Source organism: the organism of the source record quoted next, unplaced genomic scaffold, assembly GCF_019419815.1.
Source record: "Pyrus x bretschneideri cultivar Hongxiangsu unplaced genomic scaffold, Pyrus_bretschneideri_v1 Contig266, whole genome shotgun sequence".
Classification (NCBI taxonomy): Eukaryota; Viridiplantae; Streptophyta; class Magnoliopsida; order Rosales; family Rosaceae; genus Pyrus; species Pyrus x bretschneideri.
Window position 1 is genome coordinate 135,500 of NW_025999575.1, and position 15,414 is coordinate 150,913.

General features: G+C 34.9%; 1 pseudogene; it reads left to right on the plus strand.

Annotated features, from left to right (window-relative positions):
- Window positions 1-12,104: 12,104 nt before the first annotated feature.
- Window positions 12,105-12,217, plus strand: LOC125478803 (annotated as a pseudogene).
- Window positions 12,218-15,414: the final 3,197 nt, after the last annotated feature.

Consider the following 15,414-nt stretch of genomic DNA (forward strand, 5'->3'; position numbering starts at 1 on the left):
GGTCCAAAGGGCTAAAGGAGCAAAAAGATGCATTTTGGAGACTTTTGGAGCACTTTTGGGCTAAGGATGGATAGCCTATGCTTGGAGCCAAAGTGTTGGATGAAATTGAAGACCTAATTGAAGACCAAAGTGTTGGAACCTTGTTCCCTTTAGTTTTAGGACATTTAAACCTTTCCTATATCCTTAGCCGTGCATAACATTCCAACATTCCACTCCTTCATTTCAGCCACACTCCCACATATCATTACTTATCATCACCACTTATCACTTATCATAATCACATATCATTACTTATCATCACCACTTATCACTTATCATAATCACATATCATTACTTATCATCACCACTTATCACTTATCATAAATCATTACTTATCATCACCACTTATCACTTATCATAATCACAGATCATACACTTATCATCACCACTTATCACTTATCATAATCACCCATAATCATTCACATAAATCAGCCACATGCATTCACTCTTCATAATTCAACCTAGCTGTCATGTTTCCCCTTTCATCATTCCCTCACATTCTTTAATTCAGCCAACACATGCTTACACATGCATTTTCAGCACCAAAGAATCATTGCACATGCATTTCCAACCCACATGCATCATTTAATCATTCAAACATACAGCCACATTCACTTTACCTAGCTGTCATGTTCCCTCTCCCATCCATTTTCAGATTTCCACCAACCAATCTAGTTGTCATTACACATGCATTCCCTTCTTTAATCATTCCTAGCTGCCATTCACATGTTCTCCCATCCCTTCTCTCCCTATAAAACCATGCATTGCATTCATTCAATTCATCTCATTTTTCAGTCACAAACACCAACCATTCCCTTGTGCCATGCTCTCTCCCTAATAATCCAAACACCACACCAGAAATCATCCCATTGCCGTGGCCTCCTCCTTCCATTTTCACCACTCCCCAAACCATTCACACCATCAAACTATCCATTAGACCTTGTGCTACAACGAAGAGGAAGATAAGAGGGCCTAAACGTTCATACAATTCAAGTTTGAGTTGTTGGAATGTTTAGGTGTTTCTTTGATTTCAATGTTTAATTTCAATACTCTTTGTTTTGTACGAATGAGGAATGGAAGAGAAGAGGGCCTAAACGTTCATACAATTCAAGTTTGAGTTGTTGGAATGTTTAGGTGTTTCTTTGATTCTCTTTGTTTTGTATCATGAGGAACTAAACCCCCCCTTGGCTAGGGGGGGATTCGAAATATATGTTTATGCTTGCGTTTTGATTTGATTACTTCTAATTGCATTTCATAAGTCGTGGATTCAATTTGTTTAACTGTTTGATTGATAACTTATTTATGTATGTTTATTGAGAGTGCACGCTTAATTTTCATGCATGAATATGACGCTAGAATATAAGTGAGTTTCACCTAATAGTTACGAACTTATATTCACAAGTAGTGGAGGTTGCTTATAAACAATCGCGTTAAACGAATTCTTGGCATAAGTTTCATGCAATCATAGTAACGAATGCCTCGTCAACACTTATAATTTTCCTAGAGCGTAATGATTCTTGCTTGTATCTCTATTATGCAATCATGTAGGGGACTTGTGGGAAATGTTTTGGGTTGTCGTATGCAATCATCCAATTCAATAACGTTAGGAAGATTTGAAGGTTAATTTAAGCGGACCTAATTAACTCGGGGTGATGAGTTTCATAATTTATTGAAATGCAATTGGAAATCTTTTTATTATGCAAGTGTAACATGTGTGGAGATGAACCCCTTGGCTAGCATCCATTCATTCCATTTCATCAATTTCATATTTACATTCTGTCTAGTTTGTTACTTTGTTTTGTTATTTCAATTTTCGTCAAAACAAAACCCCCCTTTACTTTCTTGTTCTATAGTGTTTAGAATCTGTTTAATTTGTGTTTTAAAGTGTTTTGAATCCACCTATAATCTTAAATTCGTCCAAATTTGTGTTTAAGGTCAGAAACTGCCTAGTTAGTGTTTTTAGGTAGTTTTGAGTCTTTTGAACTTGTTTTGAGTCCTTTCAGTCTTTGTATTGTCCAAATTAGTTAGAAAGTGTTTTGATTTGTGTTTCTAAGTATTTTGATTCAAGTTTTCATCCAATTTCGTCCAAATTAGTGTAGGTGCTCAAAACTGCCCAGAAAGTGGTTTTTAGGCAGTTTGGAGTCTTCTAGTTGCTGTTTTGGGTTTTAGGTTTGTTTAAGTGTTTTAACTTTTAATTTTTCATTCTTTGAGTCAAGTTTAGTGTTTTAAACTTTGTTTTTGAGTTTTTAAGTCAGTTTCCAAGTGTTTAGCAATCCCTCCTAATCCCCGGTTAAGAACGATCCCTACTTATATCTATACTACAATTGTCAAAAAGAGGGTTTAATTTGTGTGCGTATAATTCTCGCATCATTTGGGTGTGAACTCTACTGAGTTGTGAGCGAATTTCGATATTTTCGGATTTTAAAAACTTAATTTCCGATTTAATTTGATTAACTTCTTTTTGCAAATCTTTGATGGTGATTTCCTTTTTGGGTTTATTAAAACGTTCCAAAGTGGTACTGAGAGAAATCTTTTGAGAAGAAGTTTGGCTAATGCCAGGTTAATGAAGAGAAATTAAATTTTTGAGTTTTTTCAAATAAAAAGATTTCAAATCAGGGTCATCGATTTTGCTAATTAATTCTATTAAAAACTCTTCTTGTTCTTCTTGTTTATTAAGTACTGAAATTTTATTACAACAAGTGTCTGTGCATCCAAACTTAATGTTTGGCGAAGAAACGTCACTAGAACTATTAGAATCTGAGGCGGAAAAATCCAAATTTTTATCAGATTGACTAGAGTCGGTGTTCCTAATTTCTAAAGCCTGGATAAGTTGAATTTTCTCTTCGTCAGAGATTTTTAGCTGGTTAATAACCTTCTTAACTTTACATTCATTTGCAAAATGACCAAATTTGCCACATTTGTAGCATTTTCCCTTTTTATTCTGAAAATCCTTTTTAGATTTTCGAAAAGGTTTTTTGTTTGAAGATGGTTTTTCATAAAATTTATTTGTTTGGAAAGGTTTGTTGGAATATCTTTTGTTTTTATAAAATCTGGATTGATGTTTAGAAAACCTGCCTGTTTGTTGGGTTTTTTTCTTTTTACTTGAAGGAGCTATTGGAGGTAAACCATATTGTTCACAAAACGTTCCAAGTTCGTATTTAGCAATAGATTTATCTTTATTAACTTGTTTTGAAATCTTCATGTCGATACACATTTTCAATCCTTCCTTTTGTATAACATTGACTATGTTACCATAAGTAAGGGTATGATAAGGTAGGACACCTTCTTCGTTTACTAAAACATTCTGAATTTTGTGAGCAAAAAGGTTTGGTAAACCATTGATAAATTTTTCTTTCCAAAAAGGTTGATTACTATCTTCCCGAAGCATAACTCTGGATATAAAAACATCTTTATACCATCTGAAATCACTTAAGGTTGGACACCTTAAATTACTCAGTTGGTCGTGAATACGCGTAGTAACGTTGCTAGGTGTTCCTATAAAGTGTTCTATAATCGAGTAAAGTAAAGTATTTATTCCGTCGGGTATTCCCTATCCTATCGTTTCGTCAAAGATGGGAAGTCCTTCCTCATCTTTTTTGATTGCAAAGCGTATTTCATCTCTGGATTGAGAAGTTAAGTGCTTCTCCCACCAAGAATGAAGCATTCCGGTGAAACCAGTGACTAGTAGGTCAACGATTTGTGTTTGTGTAAAATTGTGATTTGAAATGTAGCTATTGGCAACCATGGACATGTGTTGAAGTTTGTTCAAAAGTTCTTGTTCTGACAATCCATCTATATTCCATTCATAGAGTTTGTCAGCAGAGACTGAAAATTGATTTTGAATATTTCTTTCTTCAAATTGAAGATCAGGAGGTGTTGGTCTGGGATACCAGTTTTTTGTAAAAGATGTGGGATTTACAGGATGAGTACGAATACGTTTCAAATCAAAAGTTGGTTGAATATTAATTTTTTGAAAAGCATTTTCAATTTTTTGAATAGCAGAACTAGTTTCTGTTTTCTGAGAAGAATCTATATCAGAAGTATTTTCTCCTTCAATAGAAACATCATTGTTTTGCAAAACATTGACAACTTTTTCTTTTTTAAGCTCAGTAAGCATATGATCAATTTTTTGTAAAGTAGTCATAGACTTTAAAGCATTAGAGCTTGAAGAAGTATCAGTAAAATGCACTAATGGTTTTTCTTTCTGAGAAGATTTTGGAAGAGACAATTTGTCGATTTTAGTTTCTATTTTGTCTAACTGTTTTCCAATAGTATGAAGACTTTGGTTTGTAAAATTATTCTGTTCAATGACAGGTTTAAAACCAGAATCTTCTTTTGGAATTTTAAAAGGAGTTGCGGGAATGTTGGTATTACCAGTGGAAATCAAAATAGTTTCTTTGGGAGGATGACTGGAAGAAATCAGAGTTTTGTCTTCCTTAACCCAATTTTCTTTGGTAACAACCGTAACTTTATTTTTTTGTTTCATAATATTTTTCAATAAAACCAAAGAAAGATATTTCAAATTGGTATTGTTCTACAAAAGCTTTCCATTCGGCATATATGGCTAGCTTTTCTTTATCACAATACTTTTTTCTAAAAATATTTCTTCTGGGAATATTTTCCTCAGAAGCGATGTCAGCTTTAAGCTTCCTTCATCGAATTTTATGTGGTTTGTTTAAAACAAGTAATTGGTGATTCACCGATGTTGTTTCAAAATCAGAAGCAGTTGGAGAAGTGGGTTCTTCTTGGTTTGGAGGATGGTAAATAGGATGTGCAACTTGTGAAGAAGTATTAACAAACTTTAATTTAAGCAAATCATTGATCAAATCTTGATCTCGACCCAGTCTATCGGTTGACGTGGATCCAGAAAAAGACCGTCTGCTAGGAGCAAAAGATTTGTGTGAATGTACTGATTCACAAGATTGCCTTGCTGGTCGATCAAAATTAATTTTTACAGTGCCATCAAAATATTGTTCGATGTTGTCTAGATTAACTAGACTATTTTGGACAGAAACCGGCTTACTTTTGTTGATTAAACACCAGTCTGAAGGGAGACTGATGTCTGACCACCTAATGGTTCTTGGTACTCTTATGTTTGCATTTTCTTGGGTTGTTTGGATCAAAAGAGTATGGTCGCGAGGGCTTTTGTTTAAAGCTTGGAAATTCATGTTTGTGCCAGTGACTTTGTAATAAATTCTGAAAATAAGTGCCAAAGGCTGTGTTCCTTCCAGGACGTGATACCCAGAGGTTTTGATTTTAAGAGTAACAGCTTTTAAAACATGTGGATCAGAAAGACTTATTGTGAGATCGGGAAAACAATCAAAATGGATAGGTCCGTTGTAAAGACTGGATTCGATCATTCCTAGTATACTATCGTTGAAATCAGTAAATCTAGCATCGCGTAGACATAAAAGGATAGAAGTGTTAAGACCTTTCTGGGTTAATGGTTTAACTGCAATTTGAACTAAACCAATATGAAGATAGTTATGACCATTTTTGCGATGCGCTTTGATTTGTTCTGGAGAAAATAATTGACAAGTCTCATGTTCTTTGCTAAGAGCATAAGCCTTCTCAACTGTTTTGACGTGATGTTCTGATTTAAAAGAGGTCAAAGACCATTTTTTTCTTGTAAATATTTTGGGTTGAAACCTTTGGAATATTCCATTCAGAAAATCAATACTTTCATCTGTTTGAAAATCAAGTTTTTGTTCCTCATTGACAATGTCAGGTATAGTTCCTAAGTTGGATCTAGAGCTAGTGCTGGCCATTGAACTAGATCTAAATAATCTACTCATGATGCACACAAAACAAATATGCTATATGCAAGACTTAAAAGATTCACCTTCCTCGTATGTCTAGACTCTTCCCCCGCTCATGCGCTCCGCTCATGCCTCTCCTGGGACTTAATGTTTGGACCACGTCTTACTGTTTGGCTGGAAGAAAGAAGAACTGAGGACCGACGATTAAGAAATGCAGATATAATATAAGAATGTATGAATCAGAAATAGATCAAATAAATGCTAATGCAATTACCAACCACTTCCTATATATATATATATAGGAAGGATGAAACAAAAATCGAAAATAAGGAAAAAAAATAGTTATATTTGAATGTAGTATGTGTGAAACAAAAGGACGAGGGGTATGGGTTTTAGTCGAGTCTCCTTAGCTATGTTGGTTCATTTACACCAAATGAAGTTTTTGAATTCTTTTCTAATCGATTCTAAATGGCTTAGACTCTATAGTGGGATTAGCTAGAACTTTTGAAAAGATGTTCTGATTTTTAATGTGTTCTATCAATTGCAACTTTGAAGGTGAAAATTTTTGCCATTGAGTTTTAGTTAACTTTCTAGTTTGTTAGCTTTTATTTTTTCTAAGTTTGGGGGTATTTTGATGAGTCAATATTATATTATATATTTTACCCCATTCTTAGTACAATTTGATAATTATTTTTATATTTTGCTTTATATTTTTAATATACGACATTCGACTTCCTCTAAAGCAAAATGTGAACAAACAGACAAATTTTGGAGTGATTTAAATTGGAGGACATTTGTGTCTCTTGGCTTTTTCATGTCAAAATTTGGGATTTTTCTACCAAGCGATTATTTTTCTGGTGATTTAATAGAGAATCAGTGCGCGTTGTTGAAAAGTGACGTTTTTGAGCTTTTATGCAAGTTTTGGAGCCCAAGATGACCCCATATAGGTTTGTGGCCATATGGAGAAGTGTTCAGAATAGCCCAAGCTTTAAATCCAACTATTTTGGTCTAGTTTTGGAGCTGATATGGGTCCAAAACGTGGCTGTGCATAATTTTGGGCGAATTTACCAAGTCAATTTAGGATTATGCTTCCTTTTTTATTTCAATTTATTTGGTTTCCTAGTCTAATTCTAAGACCTTTTAGGGGTTCTCTAACGTAATATTGGAGAGAAGAATTTGGCTAAAGCTAGAGATTTTCAAACTTTATTCTACAAGGTGTTTTCAATCATTTTCTAGTTTAATATTAATTATGAATATGCGTAACTAATTTTCTTTTGCTAGGGCGATGCCTTGAGCCTTAGCATGAATATGTAGTTTTTATTTAATTGCTTATGATATTATCCATGCATGCTTTGAATTATTAATCACTGTGTTTAAACTGTCTTTGTGTCTTAATGATTCGCGACCATTAGGATGTTTAGATAAGTAATCGGATGCAATTCGGTCGGAATACCACCGGGGAATTGAGTATTGCTTCTTGTGATTGATAGTTGTAATTTCACCTAGGCCGAATACCACGTCTTAGGGGTTGCATGGTTTTTCAAAGGGTTTTCACAAGGTGTAATGAGTCATGCATGTTTATATTTGATGTGAATACCACAGATGGATTGCATGTTTACATTCTAACTTGAATACCACAAGTACAATATGTATTAGGAAACCCTAACCTTCAAAGTTGCATGGGTAATTCGTAAGTAATTAGTAAATCTACATAAGATTGTTAAAGGGATGGCGGAACTCTAGTGCTTTTCCAAATTTATTTCTCAAAACCTTTTCTTTGTGATTTGTTTTCTTCTTAATTGGTCACTAGTTGTTTTCCCTAAATTATTTTTATTAAAATTTGTTTTTATTATTTTTAAATTCAAAATCAACCTTTTCCCAATCTTTGTTTCAAATAATTAACTAAGATTTTAGGGTTTGCACATACTGTTTTAAATAATCCAAGTGGAAAATGACCTTGCTGGAGCCGTTTATACCACAACAACCTTGTTCTCTTGCAAGTATTTTGTGTGATTTTAACCTCTTTGCGTAGGTACCTAAAAATCCTATTAGTAAGACAGTTGACAATGGTTACTGCAATTGTGCATTTTCTTGGACCTCTTCCTCCTCGATATTTGGTCCGAAATCCACTATAGGCTTCACTTGTTTTCCATTCTGAAGAGTTATTGCCTTTACTTGCTTTTGGTTTCTCAGATTAACTTCAGTTTGGCTTGGAAAATAACTTTTTTCTTTAACTGTTGATGCATGAGCTAGCTACCCCATTTAAACCTCTAAATTTTTTTATCGAAGCAACTTGGCTCTGAAGAGTTGTCTCAGTCTGGCTCATAAACTCATTCGTATTAATAGAAATAGTGTTCACTTTACCCGCAAGCTGAGCAATGATATCTTCCAAATTATTCTTCTTCTCTTGAGGTTGAAAACCTAATGGTGGCTTTTGCACATTCTGATTGTTGGCCCAAGAGAGATTTGGATGGTTTCTCCATCCTTGATTATAAGTCTTGGAGTACAGATCATTACCAAGACGTCTATAAGCATTCTCCATGTTTGCTTGCTCTTGAACAAATTCTGGAAATCAACTCCATACGGACAAGCAATTGTAGAATGACCAAGAACAGCACATATAGAACAAGTCTCTTGAATTAGTGCTCTCCCATTCATAGCAAGTAAAGTGTCTAGTTTACTACCAATTGCTTCGACTTGGGTAAATTACACAAAACTACCTCAATTATGGGTCGAACTACAATCTCATATCTCATGTTTTAAACATTGCAATGTCATACATTGTCTTACGAATTCATTGCTATGTCATAAAATTTTCTTTAAAGTTTGGCCATTATATTATGAGCTAGTAGGTGCGGGACCCACATCCTTACCTAATTAAATTAAAAAATTAACAAATACTAATAAATATATTTCGACAAAAAAATACTAATAAATATAGAAAATCATTTAAAAAATTATTCAGAAATTGTGGGACCCACCCCCACCACCCACTTCCCCACTCCAACCGTCCCGTTCCTTTGTCCCTCTTTCTGTTCTAGAACCCCCTCCTTTTTTTTCCTCTGCAATTCTCCCCCGCAGCCCCCAACAACAAAACCCACCGCCATTGTCCCTTCATGGTCCTCAGGGAGACTCTCTTCCTCACTCACTCACTCACTCTTTTCCTCTCCTGGTCCCTAAGGAAACTCACTTCCTCACTCATTCATTCACTTTCTTCTTTTCTTGCAACTCCCAATTCAACCACTGCGATTTTCGTCGTAGCCACTATCTCTTCCCTTTTTGAAAATCTTCCTTCAGCCCAAGATGGGCCCAAAGGTTCTACTCGAATGCCTATTGGCCTCTAGTCGAGAATGTACCAGTCGCCGGTGACAAATGTGTTATGGGAAGTGTGGTTGAAGATCTTCGAGAGGTTTATTCTGGACCTACTCAAGGACTCACCGCTGCAAAGCAAATCTCTAAAGAAAATGTCGTCACATAGTAGGACGAAGGTTCTCCATAGCGCATTTGTTGGTGTTTCAAAAACATTGTTGATGGCGAGGAAGGAATCTCCATAACTCCAGTTGATGTTGTGGGAAATGCCTCATATTCTGGCCAGGTCAGGTTGTTTGTTGTACCTTCTGCATGCTGATATCTGTAAACTTTTGTTGGTGTTGCAGGTTCGGCAGATCAGACCTAAAATCAAATCGGAAAAAAGGTTCACCTCGAGCCAAGTGAACAATTCAATGGAGGTGGAGTTCTAGGTGGTGATCTTGTTGGATGCGTTAGACATGGCTTTGTTTCTCTGCAAGTGAGAAACAAAGCTAGGTGGTGTGCTGAGGTTTGACCATGGCTGCCATTTTTGCAACTGAGAAGAAATTTTTCATTGTGACTGGAATACGGAGGGTACACCACGTGTTTTTATATAAGTGGCGGGAGATTTTATTTTTTAAGTTATTAGCTTTTTAACACACATATCCCACCATTTGTATAATGACACGTGGTGTACCACCCTGCGTACTGGTCACATTGAAAAATTTCTTGCAAGTAAGTGAAGGAAAATTTGTGAAAAACATGTTCATTTAAGCAACATCAATAGCATGCAATTAACAATTAAAGGCGGAATCATGCTTGTATGCACTTAAAACAAAACATTTACCCATGAAATTCAAAGCCTAGTAGATAGGTGAACCAAGACTCAACTCAAAACAAAGTGAGTTGAGAAATCAATACCTTTGTAGATTCCTCTTTGCATAAGCAAAGGCTAATCACCCAAAGAGAGGGCCTTCATTCCTTGCATCTTAGATCCATGGATTTGGATGGATGAAAAGGTTTCTCCAAGTTCCCAAAATTGAGAACCTCTAATTATTCATCACCAAGGCATAATGAAGAAGAAATGAGTGACCTTGGAGGAGTTTGATTGCTAGATGATCCCTCCAAGGTTGGCCGAAATTTTAGAGAGAAAGGAGAGCTTGTGTTCTCATCCTTTCCCCCAAAAATAACCCTTAGTAAATTTTAGGCTATAAAGTCCTTTATATAGTCCCTTCAAATAAGTGACCTAATGGACCAAAAGCCCTATTCTTTTACACATGGCCGGCCTATAGGTTTATTGGGCTTTCAAGCCCTTTGTTTATTCAAGTTGTCATACAACTTGAGTTAATGGGCTTGACATTCAAATCCCATTGGGCCTTGCGGCCCAAAACTAACCCGAGGTCTTTAACGAACTTATTCGTTTGATTAATTAACATATTAATTAATCCTAGCCTTAGATAAATAATTAAACCATTTAATTATTCTTACTCATCTCCGTTGTTTCTTCAAACTCTACCTTACTCGGTGAACGATCCATTAGGTTCCTTTTAGCGAGGCAGTGGGCGATTAAAACTCTTTCTAATCGATTGTGAATTGAAACTTACTTTCAATTCTCCCGTTAGTGATAATACACTTTTAGGGCTTCCACAAACCATGGTTGACGCCTAGCAGCATGTCATGGTTACCCAAGCTAATCAGAAGAGGTGGAGAACCTATTCAGTTTTAGGATTACAAATGCAATACGGTCTTTCTCTAATACAATACTCTTGACCACATTGTTTGGTTTGATAGTTTATTCATGTCTACTATCCAATGTGAATCTTGTACTTATATGATTACCTTGAATGTGATCTGGAACGCATTCCAACATCTCATTCATACTCTAGCCAGAGATTCTAAATCATATCATAGAGTATTCTCCCTCAAACAGTTTGAAGGTTAGAGATCGCTTGTTGCGCATTCACTTGCCTCCATGGCTAAGTGGCTTAACCCCGACGATGCCGTGGACACCCTGATAGAGTGACTTTGACATAATCAAAGATCAAGTACCTAACCACAAGACAGCTGTGATGCCTCAGGTCAAAGGACTACTTTGCATTATCCCAACCATGAGTTCTCATGTGACATGAATATGAGAACTCTTCGTTGATCGTGTTTAGTGAACTCATTCTCTATTGAGCACCTACGTACTTGTCTTGATGTCACACACACCAATGACTCGAGACTAGTCACTCTCCCTGAGAGAAGACATAGCACGTACTGATCTTAACGGACTGTCAATGCCCAATTGACAATCCTATGATCAGGAACGTTTAGGATTTGTCAACGAAAGAATGGTCTCATGAATCTAACTTCTTTAGATCGCATTCTTCCAATCACATATTCCTTGGACTTTATCGTTTAAGCATATAACATTTATATGAGACGGCTCAAACAATAATGTTTGCCCTTAATATTAAACTAGATTAGTTTAACATGTGAAATGTCCATAAAGTATCATCATATGATTGATTTTAGGGCACATTTCCAACAGTAAGAGCAGAGAGAGAGAGAGAGAGAGAGAGAGAAAGAGTGAAGGAGACAAGTGAGGAGAGAAAGTGAGTGAGGAAGAGAGTTCTTTTATATAATTGTTAAATATAAAATAATAATGTATTATTAATTAATTGTTTTTAGGAAAATGGATGGGCTCTACTCCTGCTACTTTATCATTTAATAGCTAATTGACAGAAAATTTGACGTATAACATTGCAATGTTTAAAACACGAGGTATGAGATTGTGGTTCGACCCATACTTGAGGTAGTTTTGTGTAATTTATCCTAGAATTATTAATCTCAGAAACTCCTGCACACTTTCCTTTTGCTTCAAAATATTGTGTTTCAAGTGCCAAAGTGTCAAAAAGTGATTGACATTCAGCTAGCATCTTGTTCTTAATTGATCCCCCTGCATAGTTGTTCACCGCAGCTTTGCTTGAAACTATTAATCCCTTATAAATTATTCTCATGAGAACTAGAGTAGGCAAACCATGATGTGGACACTGAGTTAGTAAATTATTGAATCTCTCCCACGCCTCAGAAATAGTCTCATACGCCGATGCCTGTTGAGTGAACTGCATGATATTATCTCTAAGTGTATCGGTCTTCTGAGTCGAAAAGAATTTCTCCAAAAATTTATTCTAAATATTGTTCCAACTCAGGGTTCCACGCCTAATGGAATTCAACCATGTCTTCGCTTTTTCTTTCATAGTGTATGGAAAAACTTTCATCCTGAGATGTTCCTTGGTGACCCTTTATGTCAATGCCATGTTTGACACCATGTTGAAGATATCTCTATTATGTGCCAACGGATCTTCAGTTTTCATTTGAAGTGGATATTCTTCAATTCATAATTTCTTGTAGGTGCAGGAAGAACTACGTTGGATGGTGATTCTCGAATGGTTGGAATGTAAAGGTCTCCCATCGTTTCATTCTAAACTAACGTCATCTTTTTCTCTTGCCGGCTTTCTTTCTCATTGTTTTCTCTTTGTTCCTTGCAGATTTCACGGAGTCTTTTCTCAATTTCCGATTCAAACTCAAGTAATATGTAATCTAACAAATGTGTACCAAGCATTCACCTTCAAGAAACAATGAAAAAGAGTGAGAATATACCCCAAAAAAAAAAAATTAAACAAAATTAAGAAAAATAAAATAAAATAAAAAATCACAGAAGTAAATTAATTAAATTCGATCTGAGGTAGCGGCACCAAAAACTTCTTGTGATAATTGCAAGTGTACAATATCGTTAAAGTAATATAGTGATAAGTAGATGTGAATGTGAATGAATTATAAAAGATTAACCTAAATTTACTATATGTTACAATTAACTTCAAACTAAAATTAAAGAAAAAAAGACTTAAATTGACAAATTAAATTATACAAAGGAACGAACACTAATAAAAATAACAATCAATCGAAAACAAAGTAAATGCGAATGAATTATAAAATATTAATGTATGTAAGCACTATGATATTAGGTTCCTAATTCTCAATCTCATCTAATCCCGTTATTCATATTAACATCAAATTATTCCCATGTTACTAGCAATTATCCCTTGATTTGTCAATATTTTCTATCAGAATATACTAATTGTGTTTGTAACTATCTACCCATGGTATGTCTAGCCATAGTTATACATAATCAAAACCATTACGCTTAATGGATAATTATACGAAACTACACAAATTATAACCAGTATGTGTACTCGGGTATGAAAATCATGGTAATTGTTATGAGAAGCAGTCTACTAAACCCAACCTATCAGTCATACAAATAATGGCCAATTATTTGATAACAACAAAGCATAATAACAATTACTTAACATGGAAAATAACTAAAATTAATATAAAATAATGAGAATTATACGTTCATGATAAAAGTACACCCTAGCCCTAGCAAAAGGATTTAGTTCATCATTTAACTAATGAAAACATGGATGATTTCGATGACATGGAGGAAATCTTGAACTCCAACTTTGTATTTGAGTGTGTGTATGCGCTGGGAAGTCTGCAACCTCTATGGAGTTCTGGAAATGGTAGTCTGTATGTGCGCGTGACGATGCTGGAGGATTTTTTCCTTGCAGCGTTGCCAAGTGCCAAGTTTTTCCTAGCAGCATCCCACTTTTACTCTTCCTTCGTGCTTCCCTTGTAATTCATCTCGAAAATCTACATTTATCACCGAAATATAATTTCTATAAAATTCACAAAAACACATCAATTTCAATTTATTTAATATTAAACCAACCTAACAATGACCAACATTTTCAAGGTCTGGCTCGCAGGAAATGTTTTTGAAATCTTGTTCTTGAAAATTGGGCTCTGGTTGAATCTTAAGCTTGACCTTAAGCTAAATTATGTTCTGTATATTGTCAATTTTTAACTTTTGATAAGGATTTAATAATCTGGCTTTGGTGACACATTTAAATTGGATACGTGATATACGTATTAATCTACTGTGTTGGGTAGTTTGTTACAGGTTCTTTGCTCTCAAGTACGCTGCAGATGCTGCCTACATTGTTCTACGGGTTGATCAGGTCATAGATATTAACTAATTATTTGTCAATAATTTTTCTAATTTTTCAGTAGCCAAATTTTGCATGCACTTAGCATTTAAATGTTAACATTCAATATAATGTCAATTTGGAGTGTCATAAAATAGAAACTTTGTGAGTTAACATTCAATCTAATGTCTCGATCTGTTGGGATTGGAGGAATATTAACCTAAAAGGTAGTGGGAAAGTATTAGATATAAGTACACTATGCTTTCTTGTTGACAAATTGAATTGGTTTTCATTGTTTATTGTAATACTATGGTGGTATTGCAGCCCATCCCCATTTTCTACTATGGTGCTATATCATCCAAGGTTTGAGGTCGCAAGCTCTTCAGTAAGCCACTAAATTCTTCTCCTCTTGCCTTACGACGCAAGCTCCTGCTTGTGTGGTGCTATTGAACTTTTGTAGGCCATTTGATATAAAGCTGGGATTGTTCCTTTTCTTGTGTCTAAATAAAGACTACATATCTAATTTTAGGAGTTAGACTCTGTGAAGCTTCCAGTAATTTCTTTAGTAATCTCTATCATTTCATGGATGCGATGGGCGTCACTTATATTTCTAGTGGAATGATACTGAGCACATTATAAATGAAAAGTATAGTACATTTTTTGTTATGTCAGCTAGTTTATCTTGTGACAATTTATGATACTCTTATTTTGGGTTGATAGTAATTTATGATATTGTATTAAACGAACCAATTCTAAGATATCGTGTTCCTCGTAGCTATTGTCCAAGAGTAGAGGCTGCAGACTTGTTGCATGACTTCCATTAGGTGTACAGATTTATCACTGGAGAAATGAACTGTTTTTTTTGGTCTAAGTATTGTTGGACAAAGTTATGCAAGTCTTGAAATAGTTTATGATACTCTTGTTTGGGATGACAATGTGTGACATGTTATGAAATAAAACCTTAAATCATAAACTCTAGCCACGGACCAGAAAACTGCAATGCGGCAGTGAGGAATAAGGTGTAACCATCGTCAAAGTCTAAAGGATGTGATCATAAGCGTTGGCATAAAATTTTTTACATTTTTTGCACGTGTAAATTAATTACTATGAACTATTGCATATTTTTAACTTTTCTAAAAATGGTCACGATGATTTCTTCGGTTTTAAAAATATAAATGACGATGTAACCATTGTCAAATTGTCAAGGATTGATCACAAGCGTTTGCATATATATATATATATATATATTTTTTTTTTTTTTCATATTTTTCACACTTGTAAAGTAATTATTATGA